The following is a 24,337-nucleotide window of genomic DNA, read 5'->3' as shown; positions in this document are numbered from 1 at the left end:
TACACATACGTCCAGTAGATCCCTAAAGATGTCGTTAATAAAATTTTGGAATGTGGCAGGGGCGTTGCACAACCCGAAGGGCATCACTGTATACTCGAAGAGTCCATACCGAGTGCGGAAGGCTGTCTTCCATTCATCACCTTTTCTGATCCTAATTAAGTTGTATGCGCCTCTCAAATCCAGCTTGGTGTAGATTGTTGCTGTTTGTAATCTTTCTATGAGTTTGGATATTAGCGGCAAGGGGTACCGATTTTTGATTGTTACTGTCAGGATTCGAACCAGTGACCAGCCATGTCCCAGGCAGTAGCTCTAGCCACTAGACTACCAACCCTTCTGGACATTTCCTTCTACTGAACTCTTTGATCTACCTTGTTCCAGCCTTGCCTTGTTAATCTCTGTGATTCCTTGCACCTGCTACTTCCTCTTTATAAGCCCAGCCTCTTGCACCAGATCCCTGCTGGTTATTGTTCTTCTGGACTTGATCCTGCTGCATCTACTGCTGTTCCTCTGTTGCTACTGCTACCAACTTGACTGCTGCCGACCTTGGAATTGTCCCCGACTACTCTTCTGCTTGTCCCTACCAACTGAACTGCTTCCACCGTTCCCGATCTGGATTGTCTGACCACGCTCACTGCCGCCTGCCCTGACCCACCGCTTGCTAACCGATTACGCCTCTGCCTGACTTCCTGCAACTACAACCTGCCTGCGGTCCTTGCCACTGGGCTCCACCTCCATCCAGCTGTCCTCTGACTCAGGTGAGCCTGTAGGATTGCAACAGAATAACCAGCCCAAAAATGGAGTCCGCGATGGCCACCCTGCGCAGACAAGTCTCCGAACTTCAGGAGTTTGGCACCTCTGCCCAAAAGGAAATGGCTCAACTTCAAGGCGCAATCCAGAGCCAACAGAGGGAAATTATCGACTTACCCTTTCACTCCAATGACTCAGCCGGCTCACCAACCCTCCACCGAACCGATGCAGGTCGACACACTGCGCAAGACTCTATCGGCTGCTGAAAAGGAGAGACGACTGGCCGCGGGCCTCTGCCTTTACTGTGGCGAGCCAGGGCACTTCGCTATTAGGTGCCCCAATAAGACTTGCCGAACCATTGCCGTCACTGAATTACGGGAATTACAACAAGCTACAATTTCACCCTTGGCCTCTGAAACCATGGACACTACAGGTATCGGGTCCCACTTCATTGTTCCCATCCTTATCACCATTGGGGAACGACAGCTTCCCTGCTTCGCAATGCTTGACTCGGGGGCCGGCGGAAATTTCATGGACTTGACCTTCGCCCATGAGAACAACATACCACTGGTAACCAGGGCAGCCCCCATCGATCTGGAAACCGTCGATGGGTCCCCGCTCTCTTCTGGGCCGGTTACGCACCAGACCGCTGATCTTCAACTTCTCGTCAAACCCGATCATCAGGAAACCATTCACTTCTCCCTGATCACCTCCCCTAAGTTTCCGGTGATCCTAGGCATCCCTTGGTTGGAAACCCACAACCCCTCGGTGGACTGGGATGCCCGCTGCATACGGTTCCGCTCGGACTTTTGTTCTCAGAACTGTTTACGTGAATCCGTCCCGAAGAACCTACCATATTCGGACTATACACCAAGGAGCTTTTACCCCCTCAATATCTGGAGTTCCAGGATGTCTGTGACAAAAGAAATGCAGACAAACTGCCCCCGCATCGGCCTTATGACTGCCCGATTGAGCTGCTACCTGGAGCCGAAATACCCTTCGGCAGTATATACTCCCTCTCCGAACCGGAACTAAAGGCCCTGAAGGAGTACTTAGACGAAAATCTAAAAAAAGGTTTTATCCGACCTTCCATATCCCCTGCAGGGGCCCCTTTCTTCTTCGTGGAGAAAAAAGACTCTTCTCTACGCCCTTGCATAGATTATCGAAAGCTCAACAACGTTACTGTGAAGAACCGGTACCCTCTCCCCCTGATTTCTGAACTCCTTGAGAGACTTCGGGCGGCAAAAGTCTTCACTAAGCTCGATCTCTGAGGAGCCTACAACCTGGTCCGAATTCGCCCGGTGGACGAGTGGAAAACCGCCTTCCGAACCCGCTATGGTCACTTTGAGTATCTGGTCATGCCTTTCGGCCTCTGCAATGCCCCTGCTACCTTCCAACATTTTATCAACGACGTCCTCAGGGACATGCTTGACCAATTTGTGGTAGCATATCTGGACGATATTTTGATTTTCTCAGAAGACCCTGAACAACATCGTGGGCATGTCCGCAGGGTGCTACAGAAACTCTGTGAACAGTCTCTCTATATTAAACTGGAGAAGTGCGAATTTGAACAGACTTCCACCCAATTCCTCGGCTATATTATTTCACCGGAGGGCTTAAGTATGGATCCCCGGAAGATCCAGGCCGTGACTGAGTGGCCCGCCCCGAAGAACGAAAAGGAGGTCCAGAGGTTTGTAGGTTTTGCAAACTTTTATCGGAAGTTCATCAGGAACTTTTCGAAAATCATCGCCCCAATCACTCAACTAACAAAAAAGACTGTCCCCTTCGTGTGGACTCCGGAGGCACAGGAGGCCTTTGCTAAACTGAAGTCCCTCTTCACCTCTGCCCCGATCCTGGCCCACCCAAACCCTGAATTACCATTTACGGTCGAGGTGGACGCCTCCGACGCTGCGGTGGGCGCAATTCTGTCTCAACGTTCAGGGGAAAAGATGCTCCTACACCCTTGCGCTTTCTTCTCCCGCCAGATGTCCCCCGCTGAACGGAATTACGACATCGGGAATAAGGAACTGCTGACAATCAAGGACGCTTTCACCGAGTGGAGACACTTGCTGGAGGGGGCCCATAATCCCATCTCTGTATACACTGACCACCGGAACCTAGAGTTTATCCGCAGCGCCAAGAGACTCACCGCCAGACAGGCCTGGTGGAGTCTGTTTTTCTCCAGATTCAATTTTGTTATCTCCTATCGCCCTGGGTCGAAGAACGGCAAAGCGGATGCTCTCTCAAGGATGTTCTCTGGACCCTCTCAGATCAATGAGGCTCCGGCCGGTATCCTTCCCGACAGAAGCATCATAGGAGCCACCTACTTGAGGGAACTCCTGGGTTCCCTCAAGGAAGGGTATGAGAACGATCACCTCCTCACCTACCCACCTGGAGCTGTAAACCTTACTCTCAAGGGTGGCTACTGGTTGTACCGGGATCAGCAGTTGTACGTACCAGAATCTGCACAACTTGACGTACTTAAACTAAACCACGATTCCAAACCGGCCGGCCATCTGGGTATCAGAAGGACCCAGGAGCTCCTCTCCCGTTTCTTCTGGTGGCCAACTTACAGAAAAGATACCGAGAGGTTTGTCTCCTCATGCACGATGTGCGCCCGCAACAAGACCCCCCGCTCCTCCCCCGTGGGCTTGCTATGTCCACTCCCGGTTCCCTCCCGCCCCTGGGGTTCAATCTCCATGGACTTTATTGTGGAACTTCCTCCCTCCAAAGGCATGAACACCGTTCTGGTCGTCGTCGACCGTCTCACCAAAATGGCCCACTTCATCCCCTGCAAGGGCCTACCTACCGCCAAACAGACGGCCGATCTCATACTCCGAGAGGTTTTTAGGCTACATGGGGCCCCGGACGATGTTGTTTCGGATCGGGGAGTACAGTTCACTTCCAGGTTCTGGAGAAACTTCTGTCAAGCCCTTGGGATCAAGGTGAACCTGTCTTCTGCGTTCCACCCCCAATCCAATGGGCAGACCGAGAGAACGAATCAAACCCTCGAGCAGTATTTGCGCTGTTTCGTCACCCATCTGCAGGACGACTGGCTGGACCACCTCTCTACAGCCAAGTTCGCCTATAACAATGCGGAGCACAGTTCTACCCAATACAGCCCGTTCTACGCTAACACCGGCCTACACCCAACCTTCATCCCTCACTTGCCCATTTCCACCACAGTCCCAGCTGTGGCCGAACGTCTTGCAAGTCTACAACAGGCACAGGAAAATATTCGGGACAATCTACATCAAGCCCAGAGCCGCTTCAAGCAGGCAGCGGATAAACACCGCAAACCCGCTCCGGAATTCCAGGTAGGGGACAAGGTGTGGCTCTCCACCAGAAACCTAAGCCCAAAGGTTCCCTCCCGGAAGTTGGGCCAAAAATACATGGGTCCTTTCCGGATCACGGCTCGAATCAACGAAGTCACCTTCCGACTCGACCTTCCCGACTCCATCCGAGTGCACCCGGTTTTCCACTGCTCTCTCCTGAAACCACATGTTGAGAACACTTTCCCAGGCCGCCACCCCCCTCCTCCTCCTCCGGTAAGAGTACAAGACCAGGAGGAATACACTGTGGCCAAGATCCTTGACTCCAGACTCCACCGTGGAAGGCTGCAGTATCTAGTTGGGTGGAAGGGCTATTCCCCCGAGGATAACTCCTGGGAGCCGGAGGAAAATGTCCATGCCCCCAGACTGGTAAAATCTTTCCACCAAAGACATCCCGATAAACCATCATCTGCGGTGCCCGGAGGTCACCTTGGAAGGGGGGGGAGTACTGTCAGGATTCGAACCAGTGACCAGCCATGTCCCAGGCAGTAGCTCTAGCCACTAGACTACCAACCCTTCTGGACATTTCCTTCTACTGAACTCTTTGATCTACCTTGTTCCAGCCTTGCCTTGTTAATCTCTGTGATTCCTTGCACCTGCTACTTCCTCTTTATAAGCCCAGCCTCTTGCACCAGATCCCTGCTGGTTATTGTTCTTCTGGACTTGATCCTGCTGCATCTACTGCTGTTCCTCTGTTGCTACTGCTACCAACTTGACTGCTGCCGACCTTGGAATTGTCCCCGACTACTCTTCTGCTTGTCCCTACCAACTGAACTGCTTCCACCGTTCCCGATCCAGATTGTCTGACCACGCTCACTGCCGCCTGCCCTGACCCACCGCCTGCTAACCGATTACGCCTCTGCCTGACTTCCTGCAACTACAACCTGCCTGCGGTCCTTGCCACTGGGCTCCACCTCCAGCCAGCTGTCCTCTGACTCAGGTGAGCCTGTAGGATTGCAACAGTTACTTTGTTCAAGGCTCTGTAATCTATGATGGGCCTTAGGCTTGAGTCTTTGTTTCTCACGAAGAACATCCCTGCTGCTGCCGGGGAGGTTGAAGGCTGGATAAAACCTTTTCGTAAATTCTCTTCTAGGTACTGTTTGAGGTGAACAAGTTCTGGTTGTGCCAATGGATAAATTCTACCCGTGGGTATCTCACTACCCGGCAGCAAGTCTATGGGGCAATCGTAAGATCTATGGGGCGGAAGAGATTCCGCCTTCTTTGCGCTGAATACCTCAGCAAAGTCTGCGTATTGGCTGGGAACCTGGTTCACTCCCACGTGCATGAGAGATTTGAGAGGAAAGCAGGTCTCCATACAATAAGGTGACGTAAACTGAACTCTCCCCTGTTTCTATAGGGGGGTTGGCTGGTGTATTTGCAACCATGGCAACCCAAGAATCACGGGAAACAATGGAGAGTGTATGATATCAAGGGATAAGAATTCTGTGTGGTTATTTTCACATGTCACCATGAGGGGTTGAGTCTGACTGTGGATAGGACTAGAAGTGGTACCGTCAATGAAACTCACGGATATCGGAACGTTTTTTCTCATGTGGGGAATTTTATTTCGCTCAACCAGATGCATGTCGATAAAATTCCCCGAAGCTCCCGTGTCCACCATGGCTTCAACGATAATCCGGTTTTGGTCCCACTGTAAGGTGAGAGACGTGTATATGTAACCACCAGTACTATTTTTTGTACTGCCTAAGGTACAAAACGTGCCGCTCTTACCTTCGCACTTCTTACGTATCGCGGGGCATTCGTCAACGGTATGGTCAGCAGACGCACAGTATAAACAGAGGTTAAGGTTACGTCTCCTGGCTTTCTCTCTCTCGGTCAGAGGTCCTCGGATCGCCCCAATCTCCATCATCTCTACAGCAGGACCCTGGCTGGACGGTCTTGGGTTGGGTGTGAAGCCTGAGACTCTCTCGGCTCTGCGTTCCCTCAGCCGTCTGTCAATGGTGGTGGCCTTCTGCATCAAGGCATTAAGTGTAAGTGGTAATTCTCCTCGGGCTAATTCGTCCTTCAGGGCCTCGGAAAGACCTAGGCGGAACTGATTCCTAAGGGTGAGGTCATTCCATTCAGTCTCCCGGGCCCAGCGAGTGTATTCCGCAATAAAGTCCTCTACAGGTCGTCTCCCTTGTTTAAGGCTGCGTATAGCGGTCTCAGCGGTCAGCTGTTTACTATGGTCCTCGTAGAGAAGGGCCATTTTTTCAAGGAACAGAGAGAAGGAATCCAGGACTGGGTCTTCCTTTTCTAAATAAGTATTGGCCCATGCTCTGGGCTCCCCCTGAGGTAAGAGATCATGGTAAATACTTTTGTTCTGTCAGTTGGGTAAGTCCGGGGCTGCAGCTCAAACATTAGTTTGCACGCGTTCAGGAAATCCCTGAACTGCCTTCGGTCACCCGAGAATATCTCAGGTCGTCTGACCTTGGGTTCTGGTCCATCACGGGGGTGTCCTGGCCCCTGAGTGACAAGTTGCCGTAGTGCCTGGTTTTCTAGCTGGAGATGTTGTACAGTCACGTTGAGGGTCTTCACCCTCTTAGTGAGGGTGACGAGGTGACCTGCAACCTCCGCTGGATCCATGTGGGTTCCACTAATATGTAACGCACCTAGTTGATCAGTTAGGATCTCCACTGCGGAAGCAATGGACATCCACTATTATCCCACCGCCCTTGTTTTTGGATGTGGGATTCGCGGTTACTCAGTATGTACCCCAGGCTTCTCTCTCAGTCTTGGGCGGAGAGTTTGGGGTAACAAAATCATTTACCGCTATCCCTCTAATTAGTTACTGCTGGAAAGGAAGGTCCCCCAGTATTACAGGAGTCACAAGTTAGTATAAGCTTGTGCACAGTTCAGAGTTAGTATATAGTATGCCCTCAGTTTAGTATATAGTATATCATAGGTTCAGGGTTAGTATATAGCATGTCCACAGTTTTAGTATATAATATGCAGCAGGTTCAGAGTTAGTATTGCATGTCCTCAGTTTAGGATATAATATGCAGCAGGTTCAGAGTGAGTATAGCATGTCCTCAGTTTAGTATATAATATGCAGCAGGTTCAGAGTTAGTATAGCATGTCCTCAGTTTAGTATATAATATGCAGCAGGTTCAGAGTGAGTATAGCATGTCCTCAGTTTAGTATATAATATGCAGCAGGTTCAGAGTGAGTATAGCATGTCCTCAGTTTAGTATATAATATGCAGCAGGTTCAGAGTTAGTATAGCATGTCCTCAGTTTAGTATATAATATGCAGCAGGTTCAGAGTTAGTATAGCATGTCCTCAGTTTAGTATATAATATGCAGCAGGTTCAGAGTTAGTATAGCATGTCCTCAGTTTAGTATATAATATGCAGCAGGTTCAGAGTGAGTATAGCATGTCCTCAGTTTAGTATATAATATGCAGCAGGTTCAGAGTGAGTATAGCATGTCCTCAGTTTAGAGTTGGTTTGGGAATATCGCCTCACACCAGCAGGAACCACCCCACTCTGAGTTCCAGGACCTTAATCAGAGCAGGTAACAGGCATATACTTGCGGTTAGTTGGTCCTGGCTAGGAAGCCAGCAGTGGGGAAGCCAGTGGAAAGTAGGTAGGCAGTCTTTCACAATGTTGTTAGGACAGAGTCCTCAGATGCAAAGGATCTAGCAGGGTGCGCACTCCATTAGTGGAACACCCTGCTTAGCACCTGTCTTCTATTTAAGGCCCGGAGGTAAGTGGGCGGAGTCACAGGGAGCCGCTGCGATCCAGGCTGTACTGTTACAATAAGTAAAGATTGTGTCAATAACTTTCTAGAAACATGCTTAAGTTCCTTGAGCCCAGTGCAAGTGAAGAATGTATTCCTAGGGGTAAAGACAACATCATTATCTTATGACATATGTGTTTATCTAGGTTGCCTCACTTTAGCAAAGAGCACTTATCATGCAGTGTAAAGTTAATTAAAGGCATTTACTATTTTATGGTCACTTTTTCAGTTGCCACTTTTGCTAGCTTGATTCATTTTTCCAGAACACTATGCATTGCTCATTTCCATAGTTATGACCACCCTACAATCCAGCAGCAGTGGCCATGCTTTAATATAGGACAATACACTGGCCTAGTTGAGCTCCCATAGTCCCGTCCACTAGAGAGGCCACAGCTTTTTCCTATAGTGTGCAAGCAAGACCATTGCGGATGGATAGCAGGGTGTTTGTAACCGTGAAAATGATTGCAACCAGCAAAGGAAGCAATAGAATTTATTGTAATATATTAGGAGTAGTATTGCCTTTATCTAAATAATAAATATCAGATGCAGAAGTGAGACAACTGCTTTAAGTTCCTGGGACCCATTCCAACTGAAGGATGAGTTCCTATAGATCTATAGCTGTTACTTTTTAGATAGAAAAGCAAATATGGGGATATGCTTAGAAAAATCTTATGGTCTTGAAATAGCAAGGTTTTAAGTCAAATGCAATTTATTGTGTATAATCCAGAAATATAGAGTTTGTTCTGCTACTTTGCCTAAATTATAAGCAAATTGGTAAAAGATTCTTTCTACCTAAATGGTATAAATATCACCTATAATGGTGATGGACAGGATAGCTGAAGGGGCGTGTGAGGAGGCTATGCTTTTTTTTTATAGGTGAACTTTAACCTTTTTATTTATAATTTAAGGAAAGTAGCTCATAAATCGATATTTTTCAATGACTTCAATCCTTGAACACTATCAAGGTTTTATAGCTGAACATTGACAGCACTTGTTTCTTCCAATAAATTTATAGTACTAAAAATTATCTCTGCTGTTGAGATATATTTTTATTATCTTTAAATACGCTTGATATACTTGACAGGCCTTCTCTTTAGAGGTAAAACGGATATGTTTAATTAATGGAGGCTAAATCAAAGAGGAGAATAAGTTCTATAAGTAAAGATTGTGTCAATAACTTTCTAGAAACATGCTTAAGTTCCTTGAGCCCAGTGCAAGTGAAGAATGTATTCCTAGGGGTAAAGACAACATTATTATCTTATGACATATGTGTTTATCTAGGTTGCCTTACTTTAGCAAAGAGCACTTGTCATGCAGTGTAAAGTTAATTACAGGCATTTACTATTTTATGGTCACTTTTTCAGTTGCCACTTTTGCTAGCTTGATTCATTTTTCCAGAACACTATGCATTGCTCATTTCCATAGTTATGACCACCCTACAGTCCAGCAGCAGTGGCCATGCTTGCACAATATCGGACAATATACTGGCCTAGTTGAGCTCCCATAGTCCCGTCCACTAGAGAGGCCACAGCTTTTTCCTATAGTGTGCAAGCAAGACCATTGCTGATGGATAGCAGAGTGTTTGTAACCGTGGAAACAAGCAGTGTATAATATGATAGGATAATGAATGTAACCAGCAAAGGAAGCAATAGAATTAATTGTAATATATTAGGAGTAGTATTGCCTTTATCTAAATAATAAATATTAGATGCAGAAGTAAGACAACTGCTTTAAGTTCCTGGGACCCATTCCAACTGAAGGATGAGTTCCTATAGATCTATAGCTGTTACTTTTTAGATAGAAAAGCAAATATGGGGATATGCTTAGAAAAATCTTATGGTAGTGAAATAGCAAGGTTTTAAGTCAAATGCAATTTATTGTGTATAATCCAGTAATATAGATTTTGTTCTGCTACTTTGCCTAAATTATAAGCAAATTGGTAAAAGATTCTTTCTACCTAAATGGTAGAAATATCACCTATAATAGTGATGGACAGGATAGCTGTAGGGGCGTGTGATTAGGCTATGCTTTTTTTTTAATAGGTGAACTTTAACCTTTTTATTTATAATTTAAGGAAAGTAGCTCATAAGTCGATATTTATCAATGACTTCAATCCTTGAACAATATCAAGGTTTTATAGCTGAACATAGACAGCGCTTGTTTCTTCCAATAAATTTATAGTACTAAAAATGATCTCTGCTGTTGAGATATATTTTTATTATCTTTAAATACACTTGATATACTTGACAGGCCTTCTCTTTAGAGGTAAAACGGATATGTTTAATTAATGGAGGCTAAATCAAAGAGGAGAATAAGTTCTATATGTAAAGATTGTGTCAATAACTTTCTAGAAACATGCTTAAAGAAGACCTTTCACCCGAATAAAGTATCTAAACTGACTATATAGACGTGTAGAGCGGCGCCCAGGGATCCCCCTGCACTTACTGTTATCCCCGGGCGCCGCTCCGTTCTCCGGTTATAGCCTCCGGTATGTTCATAGTTAGGCTCCACCCAGGGGAACCTGCCGCGGTCTCCTTCTCTTATGCTGTAACGCTGGCCAATCGCAGCGCTCAGCTCATAACCAGGCTATGAGCTGAGCGCTGCGATTGGCCAGCACTACAGCATAGGAGAAAGAGACGCCGGCAGGTTCCCTTGGGTGGAGCCTAACTATGAACATACCGGAGGCTATAACCGGAGAATGGAGTGGCGCCCGGGGATAACAGTAAGCGCAGGGGGATCCCTGGGCGCCGCTCTACATGTCTATATAGTCAGTTTAGATACTTTATTCTGGTGAAAGGTCCTCTTTAAGTTTCTTGGGCCCAGTGAAAGTAAAGAATGTATTCCTAGGGGTAAAGACAACATCATTATCTTATGACATATGTGTTTATCTAGGTTGCCTCACTTTAGCAAAGAGCACTTATCTGCAGTGTAAATTTAATTACAGGCATTTACTATTTTATGGTCACTTTTTTTTTTTTTTTTTTATCTTTATTTTTACTTTTAACGATCATAATATTAATCACATCGGTGTACATAGTATGACAATCATGAACATCATTATCAACAAATTCTACCCATCATCCTAAATTCACACCTGAGGTAATAAGAAATGTAAATATCTAACCCCCCCCCCCCCATTGGCTGTCGTCCACTCCATTCATTCAAGTATAAAATAGTATCAATATTACAAATATTAAATATTAAATATAGCTACGTAGTTCTGCGTGCAACTCTCCGTTTCCTTTCAATCTCCTCATATATTCTAATTTGCTGAAGGTATGAACTCCACTCCCTTGTCGAGGGCGGGGAGACAGGACCCCAATTCTTGATCAATATAGCTTTAGCCACCATAAAACCCCTCATCCAAATCTGTCTGACCTGGGAAGGGACTTCCATTTCTGACCCAAAATCTCCAAAGATCACTATCAAGATCCCCGGGTTATAGTTCATTGAAGACTCCTTTTGTAGATTAAATAAGACCACATCTTAATATTTTCTTATTTTACTACAACTCCAAAGCAAATGGGCATAGTTCGCCTTAACATATCCACATTTGTGGCAGCAACAATCCCGGTCTTTATTTTGGGGGAATTTTCCTTGGATTTTGGGCGTGTAGTACAGTCTATGGAGGATCTTAAATTGGATTAGCCTATGAGCACTGGAAACTGTCGCCTTTCTCACGTTCCTATAGATAGTGGACCAATGTAGTGGAGGGCAATTCAACTCTTGCTCCCACTTACTTGGGCTTTTAAAAGGTGTTACAGTTGCCAGTGCCATTCGGAGTTTAGCGTATAAACTAGATAACTTCACCTTCTCATACTTCTGAGCGTCACAATAATCAAAAAATATATTCTCTCGTGGAAAAATAAGACCCCTATTCCTAGAGGCTTCAAATGTATGTTTCAAGCGTGAATACATAAAAAAATCTGATGGTGAACTATCGTTAAAACCAAATTCCAAAAGTGATTTAAAACGACCCAAATAAAGAAGGTGAGACACCCTATTGATACCATTACGTAACCAATAACCAAAATCTGTAATTTTGAAGAATTCCTCCAGCCCCCTGTTCTCCCACAGAGGGGTGAAAGCAAACGGGCCGGAAACTTTAAGGATCTCCTTCAGCTTGTTCCACACTTCTGTAGTGAGCAAGGGATCAGCAAAGACTTCCTCATTCCCATATACCCAGTCTCCAAACATGCAAAAATATTCTTTATTGGTTTATCAAAAACTTTAATCAAATACCGTGAAAGTAAGCTCTCTTTCAGATATCAGCAACGCTGAATCTGTGCACATAAATAATAACCTTGAAAAAAATGTAGTGACAACCCACCATCTGCCTCCGACAACCATAAATATCTCTGCTTTATACGCACCCTCTTCCTTCCCCAAATTAGATCGTTGATCAAGGTCTCCAGTCTATGAAAGAAGATATCATCGATCCAGATGGGGGAAGCACACATCGGGAACAAAACTATAGGTAAAATAATCATCTTAATCAGTGCTATTCGATCCGTCTTTGCCAGCATCAATTTCCGCCAGGCGCTAACTTTGGCCCCAACTTTATTCAAAACCGGGCCAAATTAAGCTCATAAAACCTATTAATAGAAACCCCAATCTTAACCCCCAAATAATCCAAGGTATCGTTAGGGGCCAAAACACGGACTCGCTTCCCTTCATCTACAGCCTTCCGGTTCAGCGGGAGGAGCGATGACTTTGTCCAATTGATCATATAGCCTGATAGTTTACCATAATCTTCTATTACCTCTATGACGTGCGGGAGAATTTTCCAACCCTGATCCAGGAACAGAATCAGGTCATCGGCATATAAGCTTATTTTATCACTCACTCCCGCCACCCCGAAGCCTTCTATACAATTATCTAAGCGATCCGACAAGCCAACGGTTTCAATAAAAAGAGCGAAGAGGAGAGGAGAGAGGGGACAACCCTGTCTCATCCCTCTCCGCATCATAACAGGGGAAGAACTAATACCGTTGATATTGATAAATGCAACCGGCTGTTTGGGTCATTCCCAGAAATAGATTCCCAAGGCCAAAGTGAGACATCGTAGCCCACAAAAAAGGCCACTCCATCCTGTCAAACGCCTTTGCGGCGTCTAAGGACAGGATGGAGTGGTCTATACTACCCCCAACAGACAAATTCAGATAGACCCTATATAGACTCATCTGTATTTGGCGTCCCGGGATAAAGCCCGTCTGATTGGGGTGTACCAGACAAGCTATAACCCTCTTCAGGGCGATTAGCCAAAATTTTTGTGAAAATCTTATAGTCCGTATTTAGGAGCGATATAGGTCTATATGACCCCATATCGCATGGATCCTTCTCCTTTTTTAGACCAGTGTGATCACCGCCTCTCTAAATGATAGGGGTAAAGAGCCAGATGCACAGGATTCATTCAAAACTAGAAGTAAGATCGGCAGTAGTGATTTGGCATGGTACCTATACAATTCAAACGGCAATCCATCTGGGCCAGGAGATGAATTATATTTTAAGGAGGGAAGAGTCGCTTGGAGTTCCTCCAAAAGAATGGGGGAGTCAGCATCTCTCTATCTTGGACAGATAACTGGGGAAGCTCTAATTGTTGAAGATAATGATCCATATCAGTACGGCTAAGCATAGACTCAGATTTATAAAGGGTAGAAAAATATTTCACAAATTCCTCCCTAATCTCCTCTGCGGATCTCACCCCAGTTCCTTGTGAATTCCTATTTCTCTTATACTGGTAGACTCTCTCTGGTTGGCCACCAAACGAGCCAAAAACCTGCCCGTTTTTCCAGATTCGCAAAAGCGAATCTGGCCTTGAAATAGGAGCTTGTGTTGTGATTTTTTATAGAGAAGTGTCTTAAGCTGTAAATTAGCCTCCTTTAACTGATTAATGTATTGCTCCTTGTGGCAGTCAATTAATGCGGCACGTAAACTCCCTATTGAGTCTATCAGTTGTTGTTCCCTGCGCCGTACTTCCATTCTAAACCTGTTAATTTTATTAAAGTATAAACCCCTTATATGGGCCTTCAAAGCGTCCCACACATAATGAATATGTGTTGAGCCTACATTGAAGCCCCAAAATTCCTGAATATCCTGGTCTAATCGCGATTGCTCCCCTATCACATCAAACCAGTGCGGGTTTAATTTAAAGGTTCTTCCTAAAGTTGAGGCCTTCGCAAACGCAATCAGAACTGGGGAGTGATCCGAGATTCCATGAGGTTCATACTTCATTCTCAGGACGCGATCGCACAAATCCTGACTTGCAAAAGCCAGATCAATACGGGACATTGACCCGTATGACTTGCTAAAACATGAAAAGATTGTTTTATTGCCATAGAGGTGGCGCCAGATATCAACCAGCGCCAGCTCCTGGCACACAGCATTCAAAGGAGACCCAGTGCGACCACGCCCAGAAAGCGAAGAGAACCGGTCCAACTCAGGATCAGGTACTGCGTTAAAGTCACCTGCCACTAATAACGCACATTGATTTTTTGTGGATATATATTGGCTAACTGTGACAAAGCCGTTGATTTAAATGGTGGGGGGATATAAATAAAGGCCAATATCACCTCCTGCCCTTTCCAATACCCGTGAAGGAATACATATCTCCCTTCTTTATCCAACGGTTGAAACTCCACCCCACGATGAATATATACGCTGACACTCTTGCATAAGAAGAGTAGCAAGCGTGGTACTCAAGAGAAGCCCATTTCCTTTTCAGTGTATAGATCCTATCTAATGTTGAGTGGGTCTCTAATAGTACCACAATCGCAGGCAGATGACAGACCACAAGATCAAATACCACGTCCTCTTCACTCTGTCTCCCAGCCCTCTTACATTTCAAAACAGAATATTACATGGCATGTCCTATGAATAGAGGTAATTCCAAGCCCCCCATCTTAACAGAGAGGCACGCATAACTACAAAGCAAACGACGGCAGCCAATCCCTCCCTCAAACCCCCCCCCCGAAACCCCCCTGCATGGTTGACAAGGTATTTCACAATACCCATCAACCTCTCTCCTTCCACCAAACCTCCCCCCAGCCACCTCCCCTCATTAACCTCCCTCCTCGCCACCTTTTCATACTATTTCATAGACCCCTTGAATCTAGCAATTGCACCCGCCTCCGTCTGTGTGGAGAAGAAACGGACAGAATCATTATATACCACTCTCAATTTAGCGGGATATAACATTGAATACTTAATCTTGGCTGCAATCAATCTTTTAAAGGGGATTCTGTGGGCCCTCTCCACACAGAAGGTAGATACATCATAGTCTGGTCCCAGACTTTCTACCAACCACTTCTGAATAAAGTTCGACGGATTATCCTGTTCTACTCCCTCTGGGAACCCCACTAGCCGCAAGTTATATCTGTGAGACCTATCCTCCAGCTCTACCACTTTCCTTCTTAACCAAGAACAGTCTTCATCTACCTCTTCTAGTCTGCTCTTTAATACACCATTCTCTACAGTGACAGAGTTAACTGCAGATTCCAATTCCTTCACCTTTAGTCTCAACTTCGTCATTTCATCTCTTATTATGGTGACGTCCCCTTGTACTACTGCGAGGGAAGAGGCTAACTCTGCCACCGAGGTACTAGTAGCATTTACTACTCCCAGTATATCCTGCAGTTTTCTATTAATACTCTCAATGCCTTCACTGTGGGAGGAGCTGGTCTTTGATAAACCCTGTTCTAGTCGGTCCGTATTGTCTAATCCTGGCTCAGTCTGTAGAGCAGACCTCTGTACACCTCCTCTAGTTTTAGGTGGCGGTGACTTAAAAAATTTATCTAATCTGGCCTGTGGGCTCCCCCCTGATCCACCTTTTGGAGAGGTCAATCCTCCTGATTTACGAAATTTTGGCGGCATTTTTATTATAAGTCGATATGTTGCAACTATGAACACAGTTCAATGCCCCAACTATGAACACAGTTCAACGACCCAGAAAACCAGACGCCAATATTAGCAAGTACACATAGAAAAGAGAAATAAACACTGGTAAATATACACAAATTTATTTTTTTTTAAAAAGGAGGTAAATACTGGGTAGGTGTACAGCAAAAGCGCACAAGCTAAGTGCGGACTGAATGCTTACATCCCCACATAACAGATCAAATAAGGTTGCGAGCAATTATATAACAATCATATAGGCAGAAACGGAGAAAAAACCACTAATAGGCTAGATAAGGTTGCCAGTAGGTATATAGTAATCATGTAAAAGAAAGTGGAACAGAACCACTAAATGTCTGAATAAATTGTTAAATTTGAAGTTTACGGTATGAGTCCCATATACTGAGTACGGCAGCAGGATACCCAGTGGTGCACCTTCTTGCTATCAAACTAAGGCCCCAAAAGTATGTCTTTCCGGCCACACCGATGAGATGTCAAAACGCCCAGCTAAATTCCCCACTAGCGGCTAAGGTTAACAGGAGGGGCAGTCCATCCAAGGGGAGAGAGAAGAGGGGCCAGGCGACTATCAATCAAAGAGAATCCTTATGGACCTTGACTCTTCATCTGTGCTTTCCACAAAGAAGGGGACCGTTCCACTGAGTTCAGAGTATCCAGCTCCAGCGTCCACAGAGAACCACACAGCTGACAGCCCCAGGACTCACAGCTAACTGCCGCAGGCAGCCTAGCTCTCCAACAGGGACCACAAACGACCAGGGGAAAAAACGCGCACAGACCTCACGTCGCCCCCCGCCGGGAGCCAAGCCACTGCTGTCTCCCAACAGCACCCGGAGGTCAGTACAGGACACCAGTTTCACCCACCAGACATCGACACCGGACCCCTATTTCCCCCACAGGAGCCGCAGCACAGCATCTCAAGAGGCTTACCAGCTCCAGCGCCCAATACTTCACAGGCAGCAAACAGCAAGCGGCGTATCACCAGTAGGACACAGGCAGCTGACAGTATGCGGCGGTCACGGCAGGCAGCGGGCAGCAGGGCATCGGGTCAAGGCAGACAACATACAGCGGGCAGCAGGCGGCAGGTCAGAACAGACGGAAGGCGGCGGACTAAGTCAGGTCACAATCCATCTGGGCTCGACTAGTCAGGGCTGGCCTGAGGTCGGAGTTCCTTCAAAGTCCACATCCAGGAGCGAGGCGGGGAGAGAGAGGAGAGGGCAGCCGGATGAGGAGCGCGGCACACCTACGTCATATTATTATCTTTAAATACACTTGATATACTTGACAGGCCTCTCTTTAGAGGTAAAACGGATATGTTTAATTAATGGAGGCTAAATCAAAGAGGAGAATAAGTTCTATAAGTAAAGATTGTGTCAATAACTTTCTAGAAACATGCTTAGGTTCCTTGGGCCCAGTGAAAGTAAAGAATGTATTCCTAGGGGTAAAGACAACATCATTATCTTATGACATATGTGTTTATCTAGGTTGCCTCACTTTAGCAAAGAGCACTTATCATGCAGTGTAAATTTAATTACAGGCATTTACTATTTTATGGTCACTTTTTCTATCTAATTTTTTTTATTATCTTTATTTTTACTTTTAACGATCATAATATTAATCACATCGGTGTACATAGTATGACAATCATGAACATCATTATCAACAAATTCTACCCATCATCCTAAATTCACACCTGAGGCTATGATTTTTTTTTATAGGTGAACTTTAACCTTTTTATTTATAATTTAAGGAAAGTAGCTCATAAGTCTATATTTTTCAATGACTTCAATCCTTGAACAATATCAAGGTTTTATAGCTGAACATTGACAGCGCTTGTTTCTTCCAATAAATTTATAGTACTAAAAATTATCTCTGCTGTTGAGATATATTTTTATTATCTTTAAATACACTTGATATACTTGACAGGCCTTCTCTTTAGAGGTAAAACTGATATGTTTAATTAATGGAGGCTAAATCAAAGAGGAGAATAAGTTCTATAAGTAAAGATTGTGTCAATAACTTTCTAGAAACATGCTTAAGTTCCTTGGGCCCAGTGAAAGTAAAGAATGTATTCCTAGGGGTAAAGACAACATCATTATCTTATGACATATATGTTTATCTAGGTTGCCTCACTTTAGCAAAGAGCACTTATCATGCAGTGTAAAGTTAATTACAGGCATTTACTATTTTATGGTCACTTTTTTAGTTGCCACATTTGCTAGCTTGATTCATTTTTCCAGAACACTATGCATTGCTCATTTCCATAGTTATGACCACCCTACAATCCAGCAGCAGTGGCCATGCTTGCACAATATCGGACAATACACTGGCCTAGTTGAGCTCCCATAGTCCCGTCCACTAGAGAGGCCACTGCTTTTTCCTATAGTGTGCAAGCAAGACCATTGCTGATGGATAGCAGGGTGTTTGTAACCGTGGAAACAAGCAGTGTATAATATGATAGGAAAATGAATGCAACCAGCAAAGGAAGCAATAGAATTAATTGTAATATATTAGGAGTAGTATTTCCTTTATCTAAATAATAAATATCAGATGCAGAAGTGAGACAACTGCTTTAAGTTCCTGGGACCCATTCCAACTGAAGGATGAGTTCCTATAGATCTATAGCTGTTACTTTTTAGATAGAAAAGCAAATATGGGGATATGCTTAGAAAAATCTTATGGTAGTGAAATAGCAAGGTTTTAAGTCAAATGCAATTTATTGTGTATAATCCAGAAATATAGATTTTGTTCTGCTACTTTGCCTAAATTATAAGCAAATTGGTAAAAGATTCTTTCTACCTAAATGGTAGAAATATCACCTATAATGGTGATGGACAGGATAGCTGTAGGGGCGTGTGAGGAGGCTATGCTTTTTTTTTTTATAGGTGAACTTTAACCTTTTTATTTATAATTTAAGGAAAGTAGCTCATAAGTCGATATTTTTCAATGACTTCAATCATTGAACAATATCAAGGTTTTATAGCTGAACATTGACAGCGCTTGTTTCTTCCAATAAATTTATAGTACTAAAAATTATCTCTGCTGTTGAGATATATTTTTATTATCTTTAAATACACTTGATATACTTGACAGGCCTTCTCTTTAGAGGTAAAACGGATATGTTTAATTAATGGAGGCTAAATCAAAGAGGAGAATAAGTTCTATAAGTAAAGATTGTGTCAATAACTTTCTAGAAACATGCTTAAGTTCCTTGGGCCCAGTGAAAGTAAAGAATGTATTCCTAGGGGTAAAGACAACATCATTATCTTATGACATATGTGTTTATCTAGGTTGCCTCACTTTAGCAAAGAGCACTTATCATGCAGTGTAAAGTTAATTACAGGCATTTACTTTTTTATTATCCCTTTTTAGTTGCCACATTTGCTAGCTTGATTCATTTTTCCAGAACACTATGCATTGCTCATTTCCATAGTTATGACCACCCTACAATCCAGCAGCAGTGGCCATGCTTGCACAATATCGGACAATACACTGGCCTAGGTGAGCTCCCATAGTCCCGTCCACTAGAGAGGCCACTGCTTTTTCCTATAGTGTGCAAGCAAGACCATTGCTGATGGATAGCAGGGTGTTTGTAACCGTGGAAACAAGCAGTGTATAATATGATAGGAAAATGAATGCAACCAGCAAAGGAAGCAATAGAATTAATTGTAATATATTAGGAGTAGTATTGCCTTTATCTAATAATAAATATCAGATGCAGAAGTGAGACAACTGCTTTAAGTTCCTGGGACCATTCCAACTGAAGGATGAGTTCCTATAGATCTATAGCTGTTACTTTTAGATAGAAAAGCAAATATGGGGATATGCTTAGAAAAATCTTATGGTAGTGAAATAGCAAGGTTTTAAGTCAAATGCAATTTATTGTGTATAATCCAGAAATATAGATTTTGTTCTGCTACTTTGCCTAAATCATAAGCAAATTGGTAAAAGATTCTTTCTACCTAAATGGTAGAAATATCACCTATAATGGTGATGGACAGGATAGCTGTAGGGGCGTGTGAGGAGGCTATGCTTTTTTTTTAATAGGTGAACTTTAACCTTTTTATTTATAATTTAAGGAAAGTAGCTTATAAGTCGATATTTTTCAATGACTTCAATCCTTGAACAATATCAAGGTTTTATAGCTGAACATTGACAGCGCTTGTTTCTTCCAATAAATTTATAGTACTAAAAATGATCTCTGCTGTTGAGATATATTTTTATTATCTTTAAATACACTTGATATACTTGACAGGCCTTCTCTTTAGAGGTAAAACAGATATGTTTAATTAATGGAGGCTAAATCAAAGAGGAGAATAAGTTCTATAAGTAAAGATTGTGTCAATAACTTTCTAGAAACATGCTTAAGTTCCTTGGGCCCAGTGAAAGTAAAGAATGTATTCCTAGGGGTAAAGACAACATCATTATCTTATAACATATGTGTTTATCTAGGTTGCCTCACTTTAGCAAAGAGCACTTATCATGCATAGAGTTGAGCGAACACCTGGATGTTCGGGTTCGAGAAGTTCGGCCGAACTTCCCGGAAATGTTCGGGTTCGGGATCCGAACCCGACCCGAACTTCGTCCGAACCCGAACCCCATTGAAGTCAATGGGGACCCGAACTTTTCGGCACTAAAATGGCTGTAAAACAGCCCAGGAAAGAGCTAGAGGGCTGCAAAAACATCCCCTGCAAACAAATGTGGATAGGGAAATGAATTAAAATAAAATAAAAAAAATAAAAATTAACCAATATCAATTGGACAGAGGATCCCATAGCAGAGAATCTGGCTCACGTCAGCAGAGAATCAGTCTCTTCAATGCCATAGCAGAGAATCTGGCTTCATGTCAGCAGAGAATCAGTCTTCATGTCATAGCAGAGAATCAGGCTTCACGTCACCCACCACTGGAACAGGCCACTGTCACATATTTAGGCCCCGGCACCCAGACAGAGGAGAGAGGTCCCGTAACAGTTAATATGGCTTCATGTCAGCACAGAATCAGTCTTCATGTCATAGCAGAGAATCAGGCTTCACGTCAGCCACCACCTCGGAACAGGCCACTGTCACATATTTAGGCCCCGGCACACCAGACAGAGGAGAGAGGTCCCCGTAACAGAGAATCTGGCTTCATGTCAGCACAGAATCAGTCTTCATGTCATAGCAGAGAATCAGGCTTCACGTCACCCACCACTGGAACAGGCCACTGTCACATATTTAGGCCCAGGCTCCAGGCAGAGGAGAGGTTCATTCACTTTGGGTTGCCCCGCAATATAATGGTAAAATAAAAATAGGATTTGAATGAGGAAGTGCCTGGAGTACAAATAATATATGGTTAAGGGGAGGTAGTTAATGTCTAATCTGCACAAGGTATGGAGCAGGTCCTGGGGATCCATGCCTGGTTCATTTTTTATGAACATCAGCTTGTCCACATTGGCTGTAGACAGGCGGCTGCGTTTGTCTGTAATGACGCCCCAGCCCGTGCTGAATACACGTTAGACAAAACGCTGGCCGCCGGGCAGGCCAGCACCTCCAAGGCATAAAAGGCTATCTCTGGCCACGTGGACAATTTGGAGACCCTGAGGTTGAATGGGGCCGAACCATCAGTCAGTACGTGGAGGGGTGTGCACAGGTACTGTTCCACCATGTTAGTGAAATGTTGCCTCCTGCTAACACGTTCCGTATCAGGTGGTGGTGCAGTTAGCTGTGGCGTGGTGACAAAACTTTTCCACATCTCTGCCATGCTAACCCTGCCATCAGAGGAGCTGGCCGTGACACAGCTGCGTTGGCGACCTCTTGCTCCTCCTCTGCCTTCGCCTTGGGCTTCCACTGGTTCCCCTGTGACATTTGGGAATGCTCTCAGTAGCGCGTCTACCAACGTGCGCTTGTACTCGCGCATCTTCCTATCACGCTCCAGTGTAGGAAGTAAGGTGGGCACATTGTCTTTGTACCGGGGATCCAGCAGGGTGGCAACCCAGTAGTCCGCACACGTTAAAATGTGGGCAACTCTGCTGTCATTGCGCAGGCACTGCAGCATGTAGTCACTCATGTGTGCCAGGCTGCCCAGAGGTAAGGACAAGCTGTCCTCTGTGGGAGGCGTATCGTCATCGTCCTGTGTTTCCCCCCAGCCACGCACCAGTGATGGGCCCGAGCTGCTTTGGGTGCCACCCCGCTGTGAACATGCTTCATCCTCATCCTCCTCCACCTCCTCCTCATCCTCGTTCTCCTCGTCCTCCAGTAGTGGGCCCTGTCTGGCCACATTTGTACCTGGCCTCTGGTGTTGCAAAAAGCCTCCCTCTGAGTCACTTCTAAGAGACTGGCCTGAAAGTGCTAAAAATGACCCCTCTTCCTCCTGGGCCACCTCCTCTTCCATCATCGCCCTAAGTGTTTTCTCAAGGAGACATAGAAGTGGTATTGTAACGCTGATAACGACGTCATCGCCACTGGCCATGTTGGTGGAGTACTCGAAACAGCGCAACAGGGCACACAGGTCTCGCATGGAGGCCCAGTCATTGGTGGTGAAGTGGGGCTGATCCGCAGTGCGACTGACCCGTGCGTGCTGCAGCTGAAACTCCACTATGGCCTGCTGCTGCTCGCACAGTCTGTCCAGCATGTGCAAGGTGCAGTTCCACCTGGTGGGCACGTCGCATATGAGGCGGTGAGCGGGAAGGCCGAAGTTACGCTGTAGCGCAGACAGGCGAGCAGCGGCAGGGTGTGAACGCCGGAAGCGCGAACAGACGGCCCGCACTTTATGCAGCAGCTCTGACATGTCGGGGTAGTTGTGAATGAACTTCTGCACCACCAAATTCAGCACATGCGCCAGGCAAGGGATGTGCGTCAAACCGGCTAGTCCCAGAGCTGCAACGAGATTTCGCCCATTTTCGCACACCACCAGGCCGGGCTTGAGGCTCACCGGCAGCAACCACTCGTCGGTCTGTTGTTCTATACCCTGCCACAACTCCTGTGCGGTGTGGGGCCTGTCCATCAAACATATGAGTTTCAGAATGGCCTGCTGACGTTTACCCCGGGCTGTGCTGAAGTTGGTGGTGAAGGTGTGTGGCTGACTGGATGAGCAGGTGGAAGAAGAGGAGGAGGAAGCTGAGTAGGAGGAGGAGGAGACAGGAGGCAAAGAATGTTGCCCTGCGATCCTTGGCGGCGGAAGGACGTGCGCCAAACAGCTCTCCGCCTGGAGCCCAGCCGCCACTAAATTTACCCAGTGTGCAGTTAGGGAGATATAGCGTCCCTGGCTGTGCTTACTGGTCCACGTATCTGTGGTTAGGTGGACCTTGCCACAGATGGCGTTGCGCAGTGCACACTTGATTTTATCGGATACTTGGTTGTGCAGGGAAGGCACGGCTCTCTTGGAGAAGTAGTGCCGGCTGGGAACAACATACTGTGGGACAGCAAGCGACATGAGCTGTTTGAAGCTGTCTGTCTCCACCAGCCTAAATGACAGCATTTCATAGGCCAGTAGTTTAGAAATGCTGGCATTGAGGGCCAGGGATCGAGGGTGGCTAGGTGGGAATTTACGCTTTCTCTCAAATGTTTGTGAGATGGAGAGCTGAACGCTGCCGTGTGACATGGTTGAGATGCTTGGTGACGCAGGTGGTGGTGTTGGTGGTACATCCCATGTTTGCTGGGCGGCAAGTGCCAACGTCCCTCCAGAGGCGGAGGAAGAGGCCGAGGCGGCGGCAGCAGCAGAAGAGGCCGAGGCGGCAGCAGCAGAAGAGGTAGCAGGGGGAGCCTGAGTGACTTCCTTGTTTTTAAGGTGTTTACTCCACTGCAGTTCATGCTTTGCATGCAGGTGTCTGGTCATGCAGGTTGTGCTAAGGTTCAGAACGTTAATGCCTCGCTTCAGGCTCTGATGGCACAGCGTGCAAACCACTCGGGTCTTGTCTTCAGCACATTGTTTGAAGAAGTGCCATGCCAGGGAACTCCTTGAAGCTGCCTTTGGGGTGCTCGGTCCCAGATGGCGGCGGTCAGTAGCAGGCGGAGTCTCTTGGCGGCGGGTGTTCTGATTTTGTCCACTGCTCCCTCTTTGTCTTTTGCTACGCTGTTGGCTCGGTCTCACCACTGCCTCTTCCTCCGAACTGTGAAAGTCAGTGGCACGACCTTCATTCCATGTGGGGTCTAGGACCTCATCGTCCCCTGCATCGTCTTCCACCCAGTCTTGATCCCTGACCTCCTGTTCAGTCTGCACACTGCAGAAAGACACAGCAGTTGGCACCTGTGTTTCGTCATCATCAGAGACGTGCTGAGGTGGTATTCCCATGTCCTCATCATCAGGAAACATAAGTGGTTGTGCGTTAGTGCATTCTATCTCTTCCACCCCTGGGGAAGGGCTAGGTGGATGCCCTTGGGAAACCCTGGCAGCAGAGTCTTCAAACAGCATAAGAGACTGCTGCATAACTTGAGGCTCAGACAGTTTCCCTGATATGCATGGGGGTGATGTGACAGACTGATGTGCTTGGTTTTCATGCGCCATCTGTGCGCTTTCTGCAGAAGACTGGGTGGGAGATAATATGAACGTGCTGGATGCACTGTCGGCCACCCAATTGACTAATGCCTGTACCTGCTCAGGCCTTACCATCCTTAGAACGGCATTGGGCCCCA

The 24,337-nt window shown here is 45.7% G+C and overlaps 1 protein-coding gene across 3 annotated transcripts in view; it reads left to right on the top strand.

Moving 5' to 3' along the window:
* LOC121007797 (origin recognition complex subunit 2-like) overlaps positions 1-24,337 on the top strand; it is a 148,294-nt gene that overhangs the window by 102,012 nt on the left and 21,945 nt on the right. The window lies entirely within an intron of this gene.

The sequence above is a fragment of the Bufo bufo genome, chromosome 7 (assembly GCF_905171765.1).
Source record: "Bufo bufo chromosome 7, aBufBuf1.1, whole genome shotgun sequence".
Classification (NCBI taxonomy): domain Eukaryota; kingdom Metazoa; phylum Chordata; class Amphibia; order Anura; family Bufonidae; genus Bufo; species Bufo bufo.
The sequence above is the reverse complement of the archived record's forward strand: the minus strand, read 5'-3'. Positions and strand labels throughout refer to the sequence as shown.